Source organism: Numida meleagris, chromosome 1 (genome assembly GCF_002078875.1).
Source record: "Numida meleagris isolate 19003 breed g44 Domestic line chromosome 1, NumMel1.0, whole genome shotgun sequence".
In the NCBI taxonomy this organism is placed as follows: Eukaryota; Metazoa; Chordata; class Aves; order Galliformes; family Numididae; genus Numida; species Numida meleagris.
This window is the reverse complement of record NC_034409.1, coordinates 57,269,023-57,276,103: the sequence shown is the minus strand read 5'-3', so window position 1 is coordinate 57,276,103 and position 7,081 is coordinate 57,269,023. Positions and strand designations below refer to the sequence as shown.

General features: G+C 45.6%; 1 long non-coding RNA gene across 1 annotated transcript; it reads left to right on the top strand.

The window, feature by feature from the left end:
- On the top strand, positions 1,564–4,361 carry LOC110392868. Its single transcript, XR_002434665.1, has 4 exons — positions 1,564–1,637; positions 3,102–3,179; positions 3,334–3,464; positions 4,004–4,361. It is a non-coding gene; the product is annotated as an uncharacterized LOC110392868 (long non-coding RNA).

Here is a 7,081-nt window from a genome sequence, read left to right as displayed (position 1 = left end):
TCATTGTGGGGAGCGCAGGCAGAGCAGACACCTGCTTGTACTTCTGGCAAGCTTTCAGGCTCCTGTACTTGGGGCTGGCTAAAATTTCCTATGTGAGGTACTGAGGTGATTTCCTTTTCTGTAGATTCACAATGAAATGTATTTTGTTGCAGTTGTTGAGTTCCTCTCTTCTCACCTCACGGATTTTTCCAATTTCTTATTTTTATTTTTTAAAAGATTGTTTTTATTCAGTTCTTCCCTTTCCCCAAACCTTCACTGGTGCAACTTAAAGCCATTCTCTCTTATCCTGTTGCTGTTACCTGGGAGTAGAGGCTGACCCCTACCTCCCCTCAACCTCCTTTCAGGTCGTTCTAGAGAGTGATAAGGCCTTCCCTGAGCCTTCTGTTCTCCAGGAGTAGATGATGTGCAGGAGGAGGAGAATGTTTTGTTACATGCTGCTTCGGGACGTGTGGGAAATCAACCTGAATTTCCCCCATTTTTTATAACACATCACTATTTTCCACCTGTCTCACTGTCCAGATCAGATTTGTGGGTGTAGGGTCTAAGTGAGGATGGTACATGTATGCACGACAGAAATCTTTTCCCTTCCTTGTTAGATGCCCAGGCATAAACACGCACACAGCGTATGCACCAGTGTGCATGCACTCACGTACAGGCACTGCGTACCACCCCGCTGTGTGCACGGGGTGTAGAACCCCTCACTGCTCCTCCAGTGGAGCAACAGTGCCAGCTGCTGGTGCGGCACCGGCCTGCCAGCCCCGCCGGGCACCGGGAGCCGGTCCTGCGCTAGAGCTTCTGTGTTCAGAGATAGTTCCTCCATTCTATTTCTGTACCAACATAAGGCTCCTCTGGGGTCATGTAAGCCCATGCTGATTGCTTTCTTTGGGACGTTTTGCACTGTAGTTCTAACACTTTATGCTATTTTAAAGCCCTGTTTCTCTTCCAGACTCTCTCCCGGGACTGGCTCCTGGGAGGGAGGAGAACTTTGTGCTGAAGGCAGCGAAGGGGCTGGGAAAGGTGTCATGTGCTCTCTGGGACGTTTTAGTCATGCCATGGCAGCAGCCGTTTGCCAGCTGCAAATTTGAGATTCTCATTTGTGCTCCAATTGCTGTCAGCACTGGGGAGTCACCACCTTCATGAGGTGGTGGCTTATATGCAGGGCACTGTGCAGTGGTTTTGATCAGAAAAAAAAGGAAAACAAAAAGATGGGGGGCAGAAGAGAATGTACAGGTGTACACAGAAGTTTAATTTAATTAGAATTCTGGTGAAATGCTTAATAGAAAATATGGACTCATTTTTCAAGAGTTGGAAAAGACAAGCTGATTTCTCTAAGAGTTTCCCATGAAAAAGTGTTCTCATTTCTCTTTTGATCCATAATCCTGTGTCTTTTCTCTGTCTCTCTTCCTTTCAGCCTGCATAGAATCATAGCATCATTAAGGTTGGAAAAGACCACTAAGATCGCATAGCCCAATGGCAGCCCATCCCCACCATGCCCATTAACCATGTCCCTCAGTGCCACATGCACACGGTTCTGGAACACCTTGTTTTAGAGTGGGTCATAGTGTTTCCAGAAGGTGGCACCGGGGGGAAATGAATGGAGAATAGGAAACCAGGGGAGGCAAAAAGGAAAGGAAACGGTGAGAGAACCTGATAGAGTGAGGGAAAAGAAAGTGAATAGGTAAAGGATGTAGCTCAGGAGGGATCATCTGGGAAAGTTTATAGAAAAAAGGGATGGATGGAAGGAGACAAACAGGCAAACAAGCTGAAAGTGAGTTCGATGAGTCAGGGTTTCTGTGGTTCTCTTGCACCTCCCAAAGTGCCATTTTTTACTCCCTCCCAGCCACAAATTTTCTTCATAATTATTTTGGAACAGAGCATAAGAGGAAAACAAATAAATCAGCTATTCTTAACCACATGTGGGGAGCCTGGGCTGAGACTCAGGTGGGCTGCAGCCATGTGAGAGCTCTGCACTGAGGTCAGAGAGCTTTGGCCACCTGGCAGGATACAGCCACTCTGTTATTTGGGAATTTTTCCCTAATGCCTTCACAGGAACAGCTAAGACAGGCATGTCAGAGCTGCAGAAAAGGAAAAAAAAATAAATATTATGTTGGTGCTACCTGGAAAGACAGGAGCATCAAAGCTCTTTCAGTAAAGCTGAAACCTCAGGTTTTTTGGGAGAGTTTTGTCATGCAAAGCTTATAAGCCCTATGAAAATAAATAGTTCCCAGGCAGGCTGTTGCTGGCTCAGCACTGCAGCCCCATGTGGGAGTCCTGGGGTGGCCTATGGGCCCTGCAAGGGTTAGGAGACCTGGCACAAAATGTGTAAAGGAGAGTGAAGTACAACTGCCCCCTTTCAGTAACAGCAAGCTGCCAGGTTGACCTGAGCCCCAGTGCATAACCTCACCTCTGTGTTGGAAGATATGCAATCTGGTCTTCCAAAACCCCAGCTGGTCCTCCTGGCCTTCCTCTCTCACCCATCTCCACCCTGCTTTCCCAGTGTGCTGACACGTAGCAAGAATAAAGCTCTAAAATAAGAAGCATTACTGTGATAGTTGCATTTTCAGTTTGGATATTATGTGGCACTCAGCTGGATTCCTTCTTTGCACGTTCATTGCTTAAATCACCTAATTGCTGTATTTTATTTTAAATTGCAGAGTAGAGAGAGGTTTTTATTTAGCATTATAACCTCATTTCACAGAGGATTTTTTTTAAGAGTTTTGTCGTTTACATTGCTCATTATGAGACTTTCAGGGTCTGCAATTTAAACATTTTATTGGTACCAATTTTGGCTGAACCTATAAAATAACTGTTAAAATCTGTTCATAAAAAAGAAAGAGAAAACCACGGATTCGGTCAACAGCAGGAACTTATTTGAGAGACTAAAGGCACATCTGGAAGCCTGAGGGAGAGAGCCAGGAGTGGCTGGAAAGCCACCATAGAAAGCACAGAGACAGTGAGAGATGGAGGAGAACAGGATGTCCCCTTCTGGGGGGCTGTTCCACCATAAGAACTCCCATAGCAAACTTTCTAAGATTATCGAAAGTAAAATAATGTATATGGCCAGAAGGAAAGAGAGATGAGGACTGGCTATTTCCTATTAGGTTGCCATCGGCGCGCGGTACTGCTGTGCACCTTCCACATAGAGACTGCAGAAACCTCATGAAGCTCCACGGTTGCTGGTGAGTGATTGAAAGGCCAATCTCTAGGATTTGTGTGTGAACACCTGTAGTGTTTTCCTTCCCAATGAAATAACTCTCTGGCTGGTCTGGTTTGGATTTGGGTGCCTTTGTATCATCCCTGCTTTCCCTGAGCCACCCTTACTTTCTTCCCCAGGTCTCCAGGGTTCAATCTCTGCCCGTGTGCCCAGTGTTCGGACCATCTCACTGATCGGGAGCACACAGATGTGAGAACGTAGCAAGGCATTGCTTATGAAGAAAATTCTGAGACATTGATTTCGTCACTCGGTTTGTAATGAAAGTGTTTTAACTCCTTGTTCCCGATGTAAATAGTTGAGCTGAATGTCGTTTCATTATTTTTTTTTTTATTTAATTGAGCAAAACAAAAATATTTCCAGGACATGTGGATGCAATTGTTTAGCAAAAAACATTTTTCCTTACTTTTCATTCAAATGCTTTTATTTTAGGTTTTGAAAAGCAGCATGTTTAAGCCAATCGAAAATAACAATTGAAATTTTTTTTTTTTTTTTTGGCAGTTGATCACTTGTAGTTTATAAAATCTACCTAGGAACTTTTTCAGAAGTGAAAAATCACTGTATTTCCTGCAGAGTTAGGAAAAGTATCAGTATTAGCATCATTCTCAAAAGTGAAGTAAGAGAACACCCATTGTAGATGAGATTCAGGTACCTTCAGAGCCAAACTGAAGCTTTTTAGAGCAAAGGACACAGCAGATGACGTCCTCATTGACTATTTAGGATGTGAACCAGTGTACAAAAGCATTGGGGTTATTATCATCCTGGCTCCCATTCTACTCCCTTTTCTTGCAGGGCTGCTTTTTGGCCATTCTAGTGCTGCAACCTGACAAGCCATAGCATCAACACCGGGGAAGGAAGAACTGTATCATCCTGCCTAACTCCAGGCTGAAGCTGCTGTGTGAGAAGGAATCCAGCTGCACAAACTTCAACAGAAGTCATGCCACACCACGTTGCTGTGCAAGAATGTTCTCATCCCTATTTTCTCTGGGATATTTGAAATCATGAGATTTGTATGCATGTTAAGTGTGTACTCTTTCCAATGTCCAGGTTAAGGTATAGTCTATAATGCTACTGGGAAAAAGAGAACCCAGATTTGAGAGAGGTTTCTCCTTACATATACCCTTTGGGGGTTCGGAGCAGACCACCTGGGAGTTTATAAACTCCTGAGGGACTTAAGAGATCCCCCCTGCATGTGAAATTTCTAAAATATACTATAACTTTTGTTGCAAATGTTCCAGGGTCAAATAGTCCCAAAAAGGGACTCAAACAGGTAGGAGGAAGGGGCCAGTGAGGATCTTATGCAATTCAGCCAGGATGAATGCTGAGTCCTGCACCTGGGATGGATGAACCCTAGTGCTGATAGAAGCTGGGGAGTAGCTTGGCAGGAAAGGCTTTGAATGTCTTGACTTAGGGGTGGTGGGCTCTTCTCAGCAGGTCTGAAGGAGGGACAAGAGACAGAGTAGCCTCGTCTGAGCTCAGACCTAACCTGGCTTTGAGCAAGCAGTTGAACTCAGGACGTTCCGATGTCCCTTCCAACCTGAATTATCCTGTGATCCCATAACATGCTGCTTTTAGAAGTCTGAGGCTTCCATCCCCAGTCTGCCTCCTTCTTGCTGTGAGAAGCTGCCTCAGCTTCCCTGGTTTTTCTCTCCTGCTTTGAACCATGTTCTGTAAAGTGATTTCTGTTCCAAACCAGTAGAGTCCTGTTATAGCCATGTTCTGATATATTTTTCCTGCACACAGTAATGAGCTGCTGTGAAGCCATACATTTCTCTGAGTAAAGGGGGCAGATTATGTGTTTTATTACCCATTGCAGGCCTTCAAAATAACCAGCCTCTTACCATGAATATATTATTATTTTTCCTAACAGCAAAGCTGAGCTGCAAGTCTGAACAGTGTGCACGGTGGTGCCACTAGATGTCCCTTGTCACCCAAATGATGTTGGTGGCTCATCCCCAGCACTATATTATGTAATATTGTAAAGAAACCAGTGTTAAAGCATTAGATATGGAGAGATGTTGTGGCTGCCTCAAAAAGAGGACTTATGTTATCCTCAGAGAGGTATTGTCATGGGTAGCAAGGAGATAATTGCTTCTTTTATCTCTTCTTGCTTAACTCTCTATAGAAAGAGACTCCCTAGTAGGAAGGTGTTTGTTCTGAAGGGGTATTCCCACCAGGACCAACCCAAACTTCCTGGTGAAAGATGCTCATACTAGGAAATGCTGGGTTGCTGAGACTAACACCGTGGTGTTAAACAACTTTTGCATCTTTAGCATAGGCCTGGATAGTGTGAGATGGGATCTGGCAATCAGTGTCAACAGAGCTGCTGGGGAAGGAGCCGGTAGCTTTGGGATTTTGTTGTACCTTCATAGTGATTTTGACCTTTGGAGTAATTTCATACTGAAATGGGCCAGTTAAAGAAGCTGCTTCTGTGAAGAGCTGCTGGACACTAAGCACTAGCTTAGGGAGGGGGAAAGAATACAAATAGAAGGAAAGAAAATGATCTCAATCTTCCTCAGAGAGAAACCCAACAAGTGACAGTTAAAGCTCTTCATCCTCTTTGCTGGCTGCTGAGAGCAGGAGATCATCTGCTTTATGTGAGCCCTAAGAGCCGAGCTGGCCATTGCAGACAGCAGAATATGCATGCCAGGCTCCTTGGGAAGGTCCCCAGGGCCACCTCTCTCCTTCTGCCCCTCTACTCCACCAGTGCAGCCAAAGACTGGGAGGCTCATTGTGCCGCTGCAGAGATGGGAAGGGGCTGGTGGGTGAGGGAGCAGCCTCTGGGGGAGGTGGACTGGTATGGGCATGCAGTGTGGAGCAGGGAGAGCTAAGGAGTAGATCTGCCAAGATGGCGACAGTGTCTAAGGGGGCACAGAGAATCCCCCCTATCCTGATCCCATTCGGCATCCAAAAACCTCTCCTTACACATCCCAGCCCCAGCAATAGGGCAGTTCTGATCTCTCCTGCAGCTCTTTAAGAGTTAATTACTCCACATGCCACGTGGCCGTGTTTTCACTGGAGCGGAAGCTGTGTTTCCATATGTCCCTATCTCCCACAGCTGACATCTCGGCGAGGACATCTGTGCCACTCAGCATGCCCGTGCCCTTGCACAGCTTCACCTGGGCTTGTGTGGAGTGTTTCCTCCTCACCCTTGTCCCCCATGGTGTACTGTGCACCTACCATTGCTGCATGAGTAGGGGGATGCTCCTGTCCCCATGCTGCCCTGAAAGCATCTGTGCTGGGTTATCAGCCCCAGGTTATATCTCATAGAATCATTAAGGTTGGAAAAGACCGCTAAATCACCACTAGTCCATCCGTAGGGTGTTATGAGTATTTCTGAAATGTGGGTAAAAACTAACTTACTCTGTCTGTTTCTTAGGACATGCCGCTGCAGTATGTGATTGCACAAACCATGCTGTTGTGTATTCAGAGTCACATACGTCTGCCCGAATGACTGAAATGAAGTATTTGCTGCTTTCTACCTCATTTAAACCTGCGGGAGCTGGTAGTGCTCATCCTCCTCACACACTGAGGTATCCACATGTGCCACTCGCCAGCCTGGGGCTTCTTCTCCAAGCAATGGCTGAGTAAATCTCTTAATAACAGAGCAAGTCCTCACAGATTATTGTGATCATAATTTGGCTGACATAGCCTTTATTACTAATGGCAAGGCTGGAAATGGAAAACCCAGCTTGATGCTCAGCTCCCTGCTGGAAAGTAATAAAATAAAGAGGAACAAAATCCGTGAGTGTATTTGCTACCAAACCTTTGAAAAACACAAAAGTGGAACCCTGCCAATGCTGTTGCTGGCAGTTTTTCAGACCAGAGCCTCTCTCCAAGGTAGGATTAGGAGTGGAAGTGCATTTGTAT